Source organism: Lygodium microphyllum, chromosome 17 (assembly GCF_053477565.2).
Source record: "Lygodium microphyllum isolate KBCC chromosome 17, Lygodium_microphyllum_v1.1.10, whole genome shotgun sequence".
In the NCBI taxonomy this organism is placed as follows: domain Eukaryota; kingdom Viridiplantae; phylum Streptophyta; class Polypodiopsida; order Schizaeales; family Lygodiaceae; genus Lygodium; species Lygodium microphyllum.
This window is the reverse complement of record NC_141151.1, coordinates 60,176,639-60,195,253: the sequence shown is the minus strand read 5'-3', so window position 1 is coordinate 60,195,253 and position 18,615 is coordinate 60,176,639.

Sequence of the window (18,615 nt, the reverse complement as noted above, 5' to 3'; positions counted from 1 at the left end):
CAGTCTCCCGACTCCTTTTAGCCCCCCCAACTCCCCCCTCCACACGTGGTGGCCTGCATGGCTCATCTCCCCTCCACCTCTCAAGTTCCCTATTTCAGTCCATCCCCTTCCCTCAGCCACGCTTTGGCTGGGGGAAGTAATAATTAAATTTTTTTTTGCAATTACCTTATCCTCTTGACCTCTTCCCAAGAGGTTGTTTACCTATGGTTATGCGGGTTATTTAAACCTCGGTCCCGTTTTGCCAGTGGAGAGGTCATGATTCTTCGGTCCCGATTTACCAATGCGGAGTACTCCTTTTCTCGCGTACGATCATAAATCAGCTACCGGAAATGGAGATAACCTTTTCACAAATTTACGATGTGCGGGAGGTTGGTCTAGTAATATTTCAAACGGAAATATTACAAAGAGAAGTGGATCATGAGATCAAGCTAGTGCCAGGAGTTGTGCCAATTACAAAGAGACCTTATAGAATGTCCATCCTGGAAGCATTGAGCTGAATGAACAACTCAAGAAACTCCTAGATCACGGCTACATCCATCCTAGAAATTCACCATGGGGAGCTCCAGTACTGTTCCAAAAAAAGAAAGATGGAACCCTTCGACTGTGTATTGAGTACAGAGGGTTGAATCAATCAACTGTCAAGAACAAGTATCCTATTCCTAGAATAGATGAGCTCCTTGATCATCTTCAGAGTGCGAAGATCTTCTCCAAGATTGATCTCAGGTCTGGTTACTATCAGATAAGAATCAAGGAAGAAGATATCCCAAAGACGGCCTTCAACACAAGATATGGTCACTTTAAGTTCCTAATTATGTCATTCGGGCTTACGAATGCACCTGCCACCTTCAACAGGTTAATGCATGATATCTTTAGACCATAGCTTGACGACTTCGTACTCATATTCTTCGACGATACTTTAGTCTATTCCAAACAGGAAGAAGATCATGAACCCCAACTTCGGATTTTCCTTGAGACAATGAGAGCACATAAGCTCTATGCTAAGATGAAGAAGTGTGCATTCTTCAAGCATCAGATTGAATATCTGGGATTCATCGTATCAGCAGAAGGAATCTCAGTGGATCCGGCCAAAGTCAGAGATGTTCTAGAATGGCCAATACCAACAACTCTCAAGGAAATACACAATTTTCTTGGATTGACAGGATGGTATAGGGTCTTCATAAAAAACTATGCTTTGATTACAGCACCTCTGACGGATCTACTCAAGAAGCAAACATCCATTGCATAGTCAACTACCGAACAATCTAGTTTTGATACATTGAAGCAAAGTTTGGTATCAGCATCTATCCTAAAACTTCCAAACCTCAGTAAGGAGTTCGAGGTAGTAACTCATGCTAGCACACTTGCCTTAGGATGTGTGCTCATGCAGGAAGGTGATCCTGTAGCATACTCTTCAAGGAAACTGAAGAGCCATGAGAAGAATTATGCTACCCATGATCTAGAACTGTTAGCTGTCATCCATGGCCTAAAGCTTTGGAGACACTATCTGTTGGGTAACAAGTTTACACTAGTGCCTGATCATAAAAGTCTCAAGTGGATCTTTACCCAGAACGAGCTCAACATGAGGCAACGTCAGTGGATTGAAGTGCTGGAGGAGTATGATTTTGAAATCAAGTACCGACCTGGAAAGGAGAACATAGTTGCCGATGCACTCAGTCGCAAGGCATTCCTTAATTCTCTAATCTTGCAAAACCCATCAACAGCTAAATCTCTAGCCACAAAGGTGTCCATGCCAAACAACCCAATACTTGAGCTAGCTAGAGAGGAAGCATGCCATGATCCATCCTATCAAAAGATGCTAAGGGAGATCTCTATCAAGGACTAGGACCAAAAGCTATAGGCTAAGTATCATGAATTCTCTATCAATAGTGGACTTGTCTACTATAGAATGAGAGTATGTATACCGGCAAGCCAGTCACTTAAGCAGAAGATATTGTGGGAAGCTCATGATTCCCCTTTCTTAGGACATCATGGCTATGCCAAGACTTTCAATGCAGTTAGAAAGAGCTACTATTGGGAGAGACTTAAAGGTGAAGTTCTCAAATATGTCACTGAGTGTTTGTCTTGTCAACATATCAAGGCCGAACATGTCAAAATGCCAAGAAAGTTACAACCACTCAACATTCCCCAAATGAAACAAGAATTCATCAGTATGGACTTTATCATTGGCCTACCCCAAGTTCAGGGAGGATACAACTCCATCATGGTTGTGGTTGACATGCTTACTAAGGTTGCACACCTTATTTCGGTAAAGACAAACTATAAAGCCTCAGACATTGCAAGGTTGTTTATTAAGGAGATATTCAAGCTACATGGGCTACCCAGGAGAATCATTAATGATCGTGATTCTCTCTTCACATCACACTTCTGGAGAGCTATCTTCGAAGCCATTGGGACTCAACTCTGTTTTAGCACAGCTTACCATCCCCAACTGATGGCCAAACGGAGCGAGTCAATCATGTCATTGAGGATATGCTAAGGGCACACTGCTGTCGTGAACCAAAAAGGTACATTCAATACTTGCCTTTGGTTGAATTTGCCTACAATGCTTCTTACCAATAAAGCATTCACATGACCCCTTTTCAAGCATTCTATGGTCATGACTGTCAAAGTCCCCTAAACTTCTCAGATCCAACCTTGAGGGTTGAAGCTTCAAGGCAGATGTTGGAAGAGTTGGATGTCAATAAGACATGACATCCAAGCCGCCAAGGATAGACAAAAGGCATATGCAGATTTGAAGCATCAAGATAGAATCTTCGAGGAAGGAGACATGGTCTTCATTCGCGTACGCCCAAAGAACAGTTCCCTATCCTTAGGAGAGTGCAAGAAGCTAAGTCCAAGGTACTCTGGACTATACAAAATCCTCAAGTGCCTAGGACCTAATGCTTATAGACTGCAACTCCCTGAGAACCTGAGGGTTCATAATGTATTCCATATCAGTCTATTGAAGAAGTATGTACCAAATCCTAGTCATGTACTTGATGACCAACAAGTTGTAATGCCTAGTCAAGGAGTCCTTGAACTATGGCCTGATAGGATCTTAGATATTAGGGAGAGACAACTAAGATCCAGAACCTTGAGAGAACGCCTCATCCAGTGGAAAGATTATCTTGAGGAGGATGCCATTTGGATAGATGAAAGCACTCTCAACCATCAATATCCCCAATTTATCTCGAGATGAGGACATCTCGATTCCTCCAAGGGGGAGAGAATGTAATATTTCTGCTGAAAATATTATCAGCCCCGTGAGTCTCATGCAATGACAATGTCGGCATTGAAAATACGGACGGTGCAAGTGTATACGACATATCATGATTGGCAGAAACTAGATCAAAGTAAGAGAAACTGCATATCTTCATGTGAACCTCCTCTTGGGAGGAGGTCAAGAGAAAATTGATTTAATTTATGGAAAATTATTTTTTCTTTAATTATCCCTTCTTTCCCCCAGCCGAAGGCCGTGCTAGAGGAGAGGGGTATGGTGCTGATGACTAAGTATACGACATGGGGGGATAAGCCATGCATTAGGCCGCGTGGTGGGGGGAGGGGTCCCTCTCCCTAGCCTATAAAAACCCCCTTGGGGGGGGGGGGAGTAACGAGGGAGCCATGGAGGAGCGTAACGCTGCAGTCGTTGCCATGTGAGAGATAGAGGAAAATAATATCGTGATAATTGTGAAGGACATGAGGCTAATTGATAGCAATCGGACGTGGAGGAGGAGGAAGTTATCGCCAGGCCGTGTTGTGAGAGGTGGGGCTGAGAATGCCATGCACTAGCTGCGCCGATTGGAGAAGCCGTCGTCTGAAGACTGAGCCGCCACTGCCAATCATCAGAGGCCATTACATGTCGCCACCTTCTTAGTTGGCCGTCGTCCTCAAGTCCTGCCACATGCTAAGGCTAGAAGCCTTAGAAGCTTCTAAGGGGGGGGGCCCTTTAAGCCCCCTTTTTCCCCCTTGCATTTTTACACAAGGGGTTTTTACCCCGAGAATTAAGCCCTTTTCCCCCCTTTTTCATTCCACAAAGCCCATTTAAAGCTCCCTTCCTTGGGCTTTCATAGGCCTTATCAAGTGGGTTTTATTATCCCCTCATTTTTAAGCACCCTTTTTTTTCCCATTGCATCCCCTTTAAATCCCACCATAGCTTGCGTTCTTTTCTTTTTTTAACCCCCTTCTTGTGGATCCGCAATAGCCAAGATTAAAACCCCTTTTTCATTAGCCCTACAAAGCGGTCTTTACACCCTCGGAATTAAGGCCTTTCCCTTGCATCCTCGGGAATTAACTCTTTTCCTTGCATCCCCCATAAAGCTCATACTAGTTGGGTTTTAAGCCTTTTCCATAACATTTCCACAAGGTTTTAACCCCGGGTTTCCTTTTAAAACCCTTCCCACAAAGCCTTTTAAAACTATTGTATCCTATTTTGTGAAGGCCTATTATATCTGGAATTTCTAGGTTTCCTTTTACTTACAATTCCCAAAAGCCATATTAGCTAGGTTTTAAACCCTTTCCCATTTCAACTCCACAAGCCTATAAAGCCTTCTAAATCTTGATTTCGAAAGACGGTGCAATCGGTCAAGGAAGCCGAATCTCAAAAGGGAGTTTTGCGTGCGAACGAGACGGGCCAAGATCATAAGTCTGCGGCCAAGGCAAGAAGGTCGAAGTCTCGATGGCTCCTAAAAAGGCACAAGGTGCAACTGCAGGAGGATCATCTCCTAGCATCCATATGGACATTTCACCATAAGTCCAGGTTTTCTTCCTAATTTTGATTTACGTCATAATATTACAACTGTGCATGGATCATTTATGGAATTAGGATGTACTTTTTCGATTGAAATACTTTGGCTAATAGCTCACGATTGAAGAATTCGGTCATTGCTATTTTTCAATGAATCGAATAAAAAAAGAAAGCATAAGATCTCTATGCATTCTTAGCAAATGGTTTTTATACATTACAAAGTAATAAATTTAGATCAACTAATGACCATCTTCACAAGTCAAAATTATGGTAGTACACTTCGATTATGCATGGAAAGAATAAATCCCATATCACATTATTAGACATCTTTTCTTCGAAATGATTCTTTAAAGAAGTTGCTAATAACCATAGGAAATTGCAAGGCATGGAAATGATTCTAGGGCTGCATGAAGTAGATTAATCTCTAGGAAATTGGCATAAAACTCAAATCAAATTATGTAAGTAGTTACGAAAGATTGTGTAAGTTCAGCATACGAATAACTCATTTAAAAATGAAAGTAGAAAAAGGTTGCATGGTTCATTTTAATCATAAAACCCTAAAGCTTAGTAGCATGAATCTTGATTGCACGTTATAGAAGGAGCAATAGGAATTATGCCATAACTTAACATACACTTCGATCCTAACCAAAAAAGTTAGGGACTGTAAATCTAAACATATGTAGGCAATAAATTGTGTGCTTACGAGAATGGTATTGTAATGCAACTACTTTTTCCCCTATTTGATTAAGATAATATCTTCATGAATAGAAAAGTAAATTGGTTTACCCTAAACACCTAAAACCGTGAAGGAGTCGCTTAGGAAGGGTTAAATCGATGCAATATATCCCAAAGTGCTAACTAGGGTTTAGCACGTTGAGGATGTGACCTAGTCGCACTTATTGCCAAGATAAAACTCTCATATCTCTAACGACCTACCCACATTCACAGAATGTAGGGACAATAGGACATATTTACAAGAAACGATCTAGGGTTTCTCCCTAAGGATCGCTCGCTAAAAAGATGAAACTCGGTTTGAATTTGGAACCCTAGGACCGACAATGTCGGCCTAGTGAAATCAGGAACAGATTGTTATGAAGACACCCTAACCCTGTTTCCTATCTAATCATGATTTCGTGATTAGAAGGCGTCGTTCGATGGTTAAAAGAGTCCCATGGATTAGATGCGACACTTGTGCAACATGTTGCAGAGTTGCATGATCTTGTGATTTGATCATAAGGGAATGGCCAAATTCCTCGGAATGAGATTGGCAGATTCTTGCACAAGCTTATCTTGCAAGAGAATGAGTAGTCATCCTGACATAGCCCCTTTCTTGGGAAAAGAATCAAGATAAGGGGATTAGAAGCAAAAGACCAATCAGTAAATTGGAATAACATATTTACTACTAATAGAACTTAAGGTATTGGTTAAGTTGGGTTAATAGGGTACGGCCCTAACCCAAGGACATAAGGGTTAACAAACAAACCCTTGGGAATCTTTCCGAGTCACAATTGATCCCGGATTGAGTGCTGGATGCATTCGGAAAGAAGGATTCACTCCTTAGCAGTTGGCCAAAATAACGACCACTGGAAATGATTGTGCTTGTAACAGTTTAGAGAGCACTATTTGCTTTGTTTGCTCAAAGAATTAAATGATGAAAACATATCTAATGTTTTAGGTTGAAGGCCTGAAGGGAGATGCAGCTTCAATTACCCCTGACTGCCTGCCTGACCCTAACCAAGGGAGTTGTTAACTGCGTCGGGAAGGTGGACCGAACCCGCCGCAAGAGTTCTCTCGGTTGAGCGCTACTTGGAGCAGGAGGACGCTTGGGTGCCAGGAGGGGCTCTGGCCGTAATCCCTTGCCTTCCCGGCCCTACACAAGAGTCCAACGTGACTTGGGATTGGATCTCGAGGCCCGCATACTAGTCTATTGGCAGAATCTTGGATTAGGAATCCTTGTGGATTGCTGGATAGCCTTCAGGAGGATTATGGATAAGCCTACGGGCTAGACTTTATAAATGTATTTCAAAGATAAATATGATAACCTATTAAAAAGGAGCTTGTTTGACACTGCTTTTCTATGTCAAGTGCTACGATTATGTGAAGGAACCGGTGCCTAACAGGCTAATTAAGAAAGCTGATTGATGCATGTCCAGCTAAATGTTGTAGGTAATTAGACAACTAAAACAACCTGAGGAAAGTGTGGTGGATGTGGCCATGGTCCGTCCTATGGATGGGTGGTCCCGATTGATCGGGAACTTTTCTCAATCATAAATGACAGCAAGAAGTTTATTTCAAATTATACGAACAACAAGGGTACTGACCTAGAATCTAGGTTATAGTAATTCCGATTTACGTTGTTTTAGGGGAACGGAAGGGACTATGCCTTATGGCAGAGAGATCGAGCCTTGCATCCCTCTCCTTTCCCATCACTACAACAGAAACGAGGCATAGACGCGCGGTCTATCATAGTGTCTATAAGTGCGTGTAAATGTGCGTGTAAATAGACGTGAATTGTGTGTCTATATATCCGCGCAAATAGACGCTAATATAGACGCGCCAATAGACACACAATTATTTAACCACCTAAAATTGCAATTCACATAATTAAAAAATCAAAGTTAATAATTATTTAACCACCTGAAATTGATTCTTGAGCATGCACGTGTGCGCATGATAAAAACCATAGAATTAAGAATACACATTGAATCATTGAATTAAAAAAATAGAGTTAATAATTACTCGAAGTACCATTGGCATCCTCGAAGTGAGCAAGGACACCACAATCTTGGGTATTTCTCTTTTCATCTATACGTTGAGTTCGAAGATGTTTACCCTCACACCAAAGTGCATTGAATAATGTGCACTAGTCGTAAAAGATAAAAGATCAAACTAGACATGCTGGACCCTCACGAGGTGTTCAAATAACTAGACATGCTAGACCCTCACGAGATGTCTGTAGCAAAATATACTGGGTAGATGAAAGAGCCCTTAAGCTATGGTACACTTACTTGGGCCTTAAAATAAAGATCAGCATTACTCCTACTCTAGACTTGGATAAAAGTGCCAGTGAAGAATCGAGTGTTTTATGGCTCAAGACTCAATCTATGAATGGAAAAACATCACGTCCACATCTAGGTTCTATCCCACCCTTCAAGTTCAAAAAGGGCATTGGGTTTGGAATTCTTGGCTTTTTTAAAGGCAAGCCAAAACCATTGAATAGTTTGATGGAAGGCCCTCCCTTTTTCTATTTTGAAAATGTTGAGAACACTCCCAATTCAGAGTGGGAGACCATCAAACGGCATTTTAATGGCATAGATCCAGAGTTCACAGACTCTAGATATTTTTCAGCATGCTTTAGGCTGAGATGGTTATGTTTATAACCTTCCAGTAGATGGAAGAAGGTTGATCCTTCCCCCTGCTCCCATGACAATCTTTGAGGTGCTTCCGAAAACAAAGAAGTATTGGCCCCCATGGGATCCGAGAGAGAAGATAAATTGCATAAACACACGGGGTGCCCCTAGCACTATATGTGGATTGATCAGACAAATATTTTCTTCCCAGAAAGAAAGCAAGATACCTTCTTATCTTCAACATGAGATTGTCGTGGAATGCAAAATATGGAAATTGGTTTGGGTCAGCCCAGGCCAAGCTGCCCCACTTGAACCCCATGAGATTGAGCTGGTGCTTGGATATGATCGTGACCACACTTGAGGCTGCTCTACCCTTTCATATCGGTATGATGCATTGGGCAACTCATTTCAGGTCAATACTATTGCGTACAGTCTTTCACCATTGAAAGAATTATATCCGCAAGGTTTAACAGTTCTGTCCTTATTCTCGAGCCTTGGTGGGAAAGAAGTGGCATTGCATAAATTGGGTATAATTTTGAAGGTTGTTGTTATTGTGGAGATCAATGATAAATGTAAAAACATAATAGCCAGCTAGTGGAACAAAACCTTACAAACAGGCCGATTTCAAATGGAGGATGATGTTAGAGATCTTACTGATGATAAGTTGGCTGAGATTGTGGATGCAGTGGGAAAGATTGACCTCATAATTGGGGGAAGCCCCTGCAACAATCTCTCAGGCAATGTAATATTCATTGTAGAAAAAATAAAAATAAATTGGATTAATAGAATTTTTTTTTATTCCCCCCCCCTTATCCCTCCAGCCGACTGACGAGCTGGAGGGGGAGGGGAATAGAAGGAGGTAATAAGCTCCTTGGTGGAGCCTTGGAGGGAGGGGGGGACATGCATGTCGACACGCAAGAGTGAAGATTCCCCTCCCTCCACTATTTCAACGATGGGAGGCTGGGGGCCGTGGAAGGGAGCCCATCATAAGAGGGTGAGAGTGAGGCTCTGTGTGGGGCATCGTGAGGAAGAGAGAGACTCAAGTCGCCGTTGCTGGTGTTGCCGTGAAGCAGCTGCGCCATCGCCTGAAGACATATGACCGTCGTGAAGGAGGAGACTGGTCGCCGCCCTGTGCCACTGCTGAAGAAGGAGTCCTGAGCGCCACGTCAGTCCATCGTCGTCCGTTACACGCCGCCAAGGGCCCTCGCCGTCGGCATGCTACACATAGGGGATGTGGGCCTATTCAAAGTCCTTTTTTTTGCCATAAAAGGCACCCTCCTGTGGCCTTAAGACTACCCCCCAGGTTTTTAAACCCCCATAAGCCTTGTTCTCCCCCCCCCTCCCGGGGTTTTAAAATTCCCCCCTAAGCCCCTTATTCCCCCCCCTCCCGGGGTTTTAAAATTCCCCCCTAAGCCCCATTCCCCGCACCCCCCCCCCCCCCCCCGGGTTTTAAAATTCCCCCCTAAGCCCCTTATTCCCCCCCCCCTCCCGGGATTCTAAATTTCCCCCTAAGCCCTTGCCCTTTTTCCCTCCGGATTTTTCTTTAAACTATTCAAGTCATCATCACAGCCTCGTATGTACCTCGTAAGGAAGAATATAGCCGTGAGATAAAAGATAGGGAGGGAAGTAGAGGGAGTGAAAAGAGGGAGTGACGGAGGAAGAGTGGGGAAAAGGAAAAAGAAAAGGAAGGAGAAGACGGTGGAATTCCAAGAAGAAAAAGGAAAAGGCTATCTCACGTTCGAACTACGATGCCTCCGAAGAAAGTCCAAGGTGTAGCTGCGGGAGGGTCATCTCCCGGTATCCATGTGGATATCTCACCTCAAAGCCAGGTTTTTCTTCTTGATGTTAATTCAGTTTTAAGTTAGTCACACAAAGAAAATTTGTTAAGGAAAGATATATTTGTTCAAGTTATTTTTAACGAAGGAGTTAGCTTATGAATGACAATGTATACAAATTAGCTTTCTTCAAATTGCATCAAGCATTATAAAATTATAGGCAAGATTAACCATTTACTGTAGTAATATATTCAAATTATATCTTGCACCATTAGTCTTATTCCTTTCGCAACGAATCATGGTAAAATGGCTAAATTCATGGAAGGTTTCTTCGATGCTCAAATTACTAGGGAGTTATCTTTGCTAGTTGCACATCTTAGCAAGGCAACTGTTGTTATTTGGCATGAGTTCATCTTTAAAGAAAACGGAAGTTAAATGTTAGGAATTAACAAGTATAAAAATTAGATATACGAACTCATTTGGAAAGAAAATGTAATGGGAAATTACTGGATGACACTCTATTAACGCTTTTCTCCTACTATTTGAGGACTTGGAACTAATAAAGCGTGTATACACTAAATTCTCAGCTAGGCCTTTTGTCCCAAGGAGTATTGTCGTCTTTGTATCATCTGGGCATTATGCTATATGCCAAATTAAACTGTATTGATTAGGAAGGTTAATTGTCACAAGAATAGAAAAACCGTGACAAGACGAGTAGGATTACCTTCCAAAAGATAACCGAACCAATCTAAACATAGAAACATTCATACCCTAAACACTTGACTACTTTCCTTACCGTAGGGACAATAAATTCATAAAGATAAGAAACTAGGGTTTGTCCCTAAGGTTCTTAAATGAAGAAACCCTAGGCCTGACATACGTCAGCTTAAGGAATCTAAACAGATTATTCCATCGCCAGACTTGCGCAACATGTATGAAATCATTTTGTGATTGATTCACAAGGAGAAAAGGGAAAAACCCTCTTCAAGGACGGCAGATCCTTACGCAAGTTATCTTACAAAAAGATGTAATTTTTGGATATCCTTCTAAATAAGGAAAGTTGTAAAATAGAAACTAGCATATCTAAGGTACCTTAGGGTTAACCAAGTTGGGTATACCCTACACCCGAATATAAGGGATCTTGCCAAGTTACAAGACATCTTGAGAACGACTGCTGATACACTCAAAAAGGAAAGAACACTTCCTTAGCAGTTTGCCATACAACTGGGTTGATTAATGGAAATGTTTGTGCTTGCTAGAGATTTTAGGGCTCTGTTTGAATTATGAATTACAAATTAAACAAGTACCTATACTTTAGGTTAAAAGCCTGAAGGGAGAGGCAGCTTCAGTTACCCTCGACTGCCTGCCTGACCCTAACCAAGGGGGTTGTTGACCGCGCCGGGAAAGTGGACCGAACCCGCTGCAAGAGGTCTCTCCGTTGAGTTCTACTTGGAGCAGGAGGATGCTTGGGTGCCAGGGGGGCTCTGGCGGTAAATCCCTTGCCTTCCGGGTCCTACACAAGAGGCTAACGTGACTCGGGATTGGATCTCGAGGCCCGCATACTAGTTGACGGGCGGAAGCTTGGAATAGTGATCCCTGGAGATTATTGGTTAGCCTTCGGGCAGATTATGGACAAGCCTACGGGCGGAACTCCTTGTATTTCAAAGATAAAATGATGAAATGTGAAAAGAACTTGCTTGATGTTGTTTTTCTATGTCACATGATAAGATTACGTGAAGGAACCAGTGCTTAACAAGATTAATTAAAGAAGCTGATTGTTATATGTCAAATTAATGTGTTAGATAATTACATAACTATAACAAAACGAGGAAAGTGCGGAGGATGGGCCATGGGTCCGTCCTACGGTTGGGTGGTCCCGGTTAGCCGGGAACTTTTCTCCAAAAATCTCGAAGAACAACAGAATGATCATCATCATCAAAAAGAATAACGAGAACGATGACCTAGAGTTACGTCTTACCCGATTTACGCTGTTTTAGGGAACGGAATGGGACTATGCCTTATGGCAGAAAGGTTGAGCTTCGTATCCCTCTTGTTTCCCATTCTCCTTGAACCAAGTGCAGCGTGAATCCGCTTCGGACCTGGCGTTTCTGCGTAAAGTAGTTCGCTCGGGTCTGATGCTAGTTGCTGTTAGCTAATGACCCATTAGGAAAACCCTAATTCCGGTAGATCCTAAGTGGGAACGGCCAGGATACTTCCGCTACGTGGCAGACGCGGGAAGAACTAGATCGCAAAACCCGTAATATTCCATGGGAGTGCCGGGCGGAGCTTTCTAGACATCCTTTCCGATGGACTGCTAAGACGTGTCCTGGATGATACTATGGGACATGTTACAGTTGGTATCAGAGCCGACCAACAACGGAATTGTTTTTATGAGATCTCAATAAAATGAAGTAAAGAAATTGTTGTTGTCCAAACATTTCCTCATCTTCAATGCTGTCTTGCAGAACTATGAAGCGTGGAACAAGTTTTTGGTGTTCCGGGTCATGTTTATGACTGCAATGCCTTCTCCACATTATAGACAAAGAATTGGGATGATGAACATCCTGGAGTAGATTTATAATCCATCACCTTTATACATAGAACGAAGATGGACGGGGTCTTCAGGAATCTACTACATAGCTGCCCACCGGTTTGCTTATCTACTGACCAACCTAAAGAGGATCAAGTGGTTGGAAGACTTGAAAGTCGTGAAGTTGTTCATTTTTGTGGAAGCTCACGTAAATTCGACTTTACATATTCAAGGTTGGAGGGTTGAAATGAACTTATATGTATATGAGGAAGTAACCCGTGTATTCCCAGCTGACAGGATTAAAGTGTTGGGCCACCATGAGAAGTATGGATTCCAACGAAAAGGGTATCCCGAACTTCCAATGAATTATCGATTCCTAAAGATCCATGACCCAAAACCCTACTATTACACAGTTCCTGTAGACAAATGCAATACAACGTTGTTCTCCCCAAACTGAATGTAATGATTGGATTATCATCACACGAGACGTTGTATAAGGCTACGCCCATGTAAATATAAATAAGGACTTCTTTTATCAATATCTGGCTGTGCATCAGAGTTGTTAAAAAGTTAAGTAGCTTCATGATTTATGAGATAGCTGAACTAAAGATAAGCTAACGTCAATTATCATATAATAACGTTAAGGAAACTTTTATCCAGGCACAACCCCAGGTACAGGTTCCAAATTCGCCCCCTACATCAAGTACTGCTGTGACCCAGGAGAAGAAGTTCCTCCTCAAGCAGATAAAGCCACCCGAGTTTGACGGGAGAGGCAGATTCGTCCAGTCTGATGCTGAAATTTGGATTGAATCTATGGAGGATTACTTTGAAGCAGCTAGTACTGCACCTACCAATCAGGCCATGCTCGCCAAGTTAAAACTCACCGGCGAAGCTAGACTATGGTGGAAACAATGGTGCAGGGATCAAGGGACTTCAGAGGGGTCCGTTACCTGGGAGAAGTTAAAGAAAGCCGTGCAGGGAAGATATTTGCCACCTGCATATCGTACACAGAAAATGAATGAGTTCTACGAGCTAAAACAGCTAGGACTCACCCTTGACGCATACTACTCTAAATTTGTCTCACTCTTAAAGTATGCGCCACAGATGGACATGACGCAGCAGGTGTCCAAATTTTGTGCGGGCTTAAATCCACCCGTAAATACCCGTCTCGAATCTATGCGTCCATCAGATCTTCAGGATGCACTCATTCGAGCGGCGCCTATAATTCAGGAGGTGCAAGCTAGACCAAGGGGTAACAAAACTTGGTCCTATAGTGACCCGAATAGAGGAGCATTCAGACCTCAAGTGAAGAGAGTTCAAGGTCACAATCAGGGACAAAGGAAGAAAGCAAGGACAAATAACATCAACAACTTTGTTTCTACTCAAAGTAATGGCCGAAACCTCCGATGTTTCCACTGCAACGAACCCGGTCACTTCAAGAGGCAATGTCCCAAGCTCAGCGGGGGACATCGTCAAACACCTTTCCAAGGTGCAGTCTGCGGTCAAGGAGCCGCCACCCGTGGAAGAGGAAGAACTGTCTGCATTACCAATAGGCAAAGATGCGAAGCAGAAGAAGAGGAAGATCCGACTATGGAAGCAGAATTCGAAAGAGTGACAGTCCATGCCGCTTTACACAAGAAAGGGCCGAATCGCCAGTTCTCGGTGATTCAAACACCATCGGATTATCAAGGTAAAGGTTTCAAAACCTTGATTGATTGTGGTAGTACACATTCCTTTATCTCACCAGCATGTGCAAAAAGATTAGGAATAGCCACAGTAGAAGCACCTACCCTGCTTGTGGAATTGGCAAATGGTCGTGAGGTAACTTGTACCAGGCAAACTGCTAAGGAAGAATTCTTTCTGGGAGGAAAGAAAACCTCAGTCAAATTCAGAGTCATGAATTTAGGTATCCATGAGTGTTTACTCGGGATGGATTGGCTTAAGCCTAATGGCGCCCACATCCACTGTGGAAAGGGTCAAGTTTCCTTTCGAAACTTTGAAAGGGAGTTTGTCACAACTCAAGGTGAGGCAGGAGTGCCAAGAATCCAATTAGCCAAAGTATCGCGGATCATAAAAGGAGTCAGAAAAGGATTACCCGTTTACCTGATCAAACTAAACAAGTTAGATCAAAAGCAAGAGTCTCATGAAGGACCTTCTTGGCTAAAGGAATACGCTGATGTATTCCTTGAGGAATTGATTGAACTTCCGCCTCCAAGAGAAGTTGATCATGAAATTAGGCTAGTGCCTGGAGCTGCACCAATTGCAAAGAGACCTTATAGAATGTCCATACCGGAAGCTATTGAGTTGAAGGAACAACTCAAGCAACTGTTGGATCAGGGTTACATCCGGCCTAGCAAGTCACTGTGGGGAGCTCCAGTACTATTCCAGAAAAAGAAAGATAGGACACTTCGACTATGTATTGATTACCGAGGGTTGAATCAATCAACAGTCAAGAACAAGTATCCTATTCCTAGAATAGATGAGCTTCTGGATCGCCTTCAAGGTGCAAAGATCTTCTCCAAGATTGATCTCAGGTCAGGTTACTATCAAATAAGGATCAAGGAAGAAGATATTCCAAAAACGGCCTTCAATACAAGATATGGGCACTTTGAGTTCTTGGTTATGTCATTCGGGCTTAAAAATGCACCTGCCACCTTCAATAGATTAATGCAGGATATTTTTAGACCATATCTTGATGATTTCATGCTTGTCTTCTTCGATGACACTTTATTCTATTCTAAATAGGAAGAAGATCATGAACCTCAACTTCGGATTGTCTGATTGAATATCTGGGATTCATAGTATCATCAGAGGGAATATCAGTAGACCCAGCCAAAGTCAGGGATGTGCTTGAATGGCCAATACCAGTATCTGTCAAAGAAATACGTAGCTTTCTTGGCTTGACAGGATGGTATAGGGTCTTTATCAAAAACTATGCTTTGATTGCAGCACCTCTTACAAACTTACTAAAGAAGCAAACTTCTATTACATGGTCAACTCCCGAACAAAATAGCTTCGACAAATTGAAGCAAAGTTTGGTATCAGCACCTATTCTAAAACTTCCTGACCTCAATAAGGAGTTCGAGGTAGTAACTGATGCCAGCATTCTTGCCTTGGGGTGTGTACTTATGCAGGAAGGTCATCCAGTAGCATACTCTTCAAGGAAATTGAAGAGTCATGAAAAGAATTATGCCACGCATGATCTGGAATTACTAGCTATCATCCATGCTCTAAAGCTTTGGAGACACTACCTGTTGGATAACAAGTTTACTCTAGTAACCGATCATAAGAGTCTCAAATGGATTTTTACCCAGAACGAGCTCAACATGAGGCAACGTCGGTGGATTGAAGTATTGGAGGAATATGATTTTGAAATCAAGTACCGACCAGGGAAAGAGAATGTAGTTGCCGATGCACTCAGTCGCAAGGCATTCCTAAATTCCCTAATCTTGCAGAATCCATCAACGGCCAGATCTCTGGCTACAAAGGTATCTATGCCAAACAACCCTATACTTGAACTAGCTAGAGAGGAAGCATGCCATGATTTGGCCTACCAAACAATGATAAAAGAAATATCTACCAAGGAGCAGAATCAGAAGTTACAAGCTAAGTATCAGGAATTTTCCATTGATAATGGACTTGTCTACTACAGAACAAGGCTGTGTATACCAATAAGCCAGTCACTTAAGCAGAAGATATTATGGGAAGCTCATGATTCTCCTTTTGCAGGACATCCTGGCTATGCAAAAACTTTTAATGAGGTTAAGAAAAGCTACCACTGGGAGAGGCTCAAAGGTGACGTTCTCAAGTATGTCACTGAATGTTTGTCTTGCCAACGTATCAAGGCCGAACATGTCATGATGCCAGGGAAACTGCAACCACTTGACATTCCCCAAATGAAATGGGAATTCATCAGTATGGATTTTTTTGTGGGCTTACCCCAAGTCCAAGGAGGATACAATTCCATTATGGTTGTGGTTGACATGCTTACCAAGGTTGCACACCTGATTCCAGTAAAGACAAACTATAAAGCCTCTGACATTGCAAGATTGTTTATCAAGGAAATATTCAAGCAACATGGGTTACCTAAAAGAATCATTAGTGATCGAGATTCTCTCTTCACATCACACTTCTGGAAAGCTATCTTTGAAGCTATTGGGACTCAACTCTGTTTTAGCACCGCCTACCATCCCCAAACGGATGGACAAACAGAGCGAGTGAATCAAATCATTGAGGATATGCTTAGGGCATACTGCTGTCGAGAGCCGAAGAGGTGGATTCAATACTTGCCATTAGTTGAATTTGCCTACAATGCTTCTTACCAGCAGAGCATTCAAATGACCCCTTTCCAAGCATTGTATGGTCATGATTGTCGAAGTCCCCTAAACTTTTTTGATCCAACCCTAAGAGTTGAAGCTTCAAGACAAATGTTGGAGGACATGGATGATCAAATAAGGTCAATAAGACAAGACATACAAGCAGCCAAGGATAGGCAAAAGGCATACGCAGATTTGAAACGTCAAGAAAGAGTCTTCGAAGAAGGAGACATGGTCTTCATTCGGGTACGCCCTAAAAAGAGTTCTCTATCCCTAGGAGAATGCAAGAAGCTAAGTCCAAGGTATTGTGGGCCGTATAAAATCCTCAAATGCCTAGGACCCAATGCTTATAGATTGCAACTCCCTGAGAACCTAAAGGTTCACAATGTATTCCATATCAGCCTATTAAAAAAATATGTACCCAATCCTAATCATGTACTTAATGACCAACAAATTGTAATGCCTAGTCAAGGAGTCCTTGAACTAAGGCCAGAAAGGATCTTAGATGTTAGGGAAAGACAGTTAAGATCTAGAACCTTGAAAGAATGCCTTGTCCAATGGAAAGATTATCCCGAAGAGGATGCCACTTGGGTAGATGAAGACACTCTCAACCATCAATATCCCCAGCTTATCTCGAGATGAGGACATCTCGATTCCTCCAAGGGGGAGAGAATGTAATATTCCGCGTAGAAAAAATAAAAAAATAAATCGGATTAATAGAAATTTTTTTTATTCCCCCCCTTATCCCTCCAGCCGACTGACGAGCTGGAGGGGAGGGCAATAGAAGGAGGTAGTAAGCTCCTTGGTGGAGCCTTGGAGGGAGGGCGACATGCGTGTCGACACGCAAGAGTGAAGATTCCCCTCCCTCCACTATTTCAACGATGGGAGGCTGGGGGCCGTGGAAGGGAGCCCATCATAAGAGGGTGAGAGTGAGGCTCTGTGTGGGGCATCGTGAGGAAGAGAGAGACTCAAGTCGCCGTTGCTGGTGTTGCCGTGAAGCAGCTGCGCCACCGCCTGAAGACATATGACCATCGTGAAGGAGGAGTCTGGTCGCCGCCCTGTGCCACTGCTGAAGAAGGAATCCTGAGCGCCGCGTCAGTCCATCGTCGTCCGTTGCACGCCGCCAAGGGCCCTCGCCGTCGGCACGCTACACAAGGGGAGCCACTCCCTCCACGTGGCTCCAGAAGAATCCCCAGAAGCCTTGGAAGCTTCTTGGGGAAGCTTCCAAAGACCTTGATAAGCCCCCCTTCATGTGGGCCTATTCAAAGTCCTTTTTTTTGCCATAAAAGGCACCCTCCTGTGGCCTTAAGACTACCCCCCCGGGTTTTTAAACCCTCGTAAGCCTTGTTCTCCCCCCCCCATTCCGGGGTTTTAAAATTCCCCCCTAAGCCCCTTATTCCCCCCCCCCTCCCGGGGTTTTAAAATTCCCCCCTAAGCCCCTTATTCCCCCCCCTCCCGGGATTCTAAATTTCCCCCTAAGCCCTTGCCCTTTTTCCCTCCGGATTTTTCTTTAAACTATTCAAGTCATCATCACGGCCTCGTATGTACCCCGTAAGGAAGAATATAGCCGTGAGATAAAAGATAGGGAGGGAAGTAGAGGGAGTGAAAAGAGGGAGTGACGGAGGAAGAGTGGGGAATAGGAAAAAGAAAAGGAAGGAGAAGACGGTGGAATTCCAAGAAGAAAAAGGAAAAGGCTATCTCACGTTCGAACTACGATGCCGCCGAAGAAAGTTCAAAGTGTAGCTGCGGGAGGGTCATCTCCCAATATCCATTGGATATCTCACCTCAAAGCCAGGTTTTTCTTCTTGATGTTAATTCGGTTTTAAGTCAGTCACACAAAGAAAAATTGTTAAGGAAATATATATTTGTTCAAGTTATTTTTAACGAAGGAGTTAGCTTA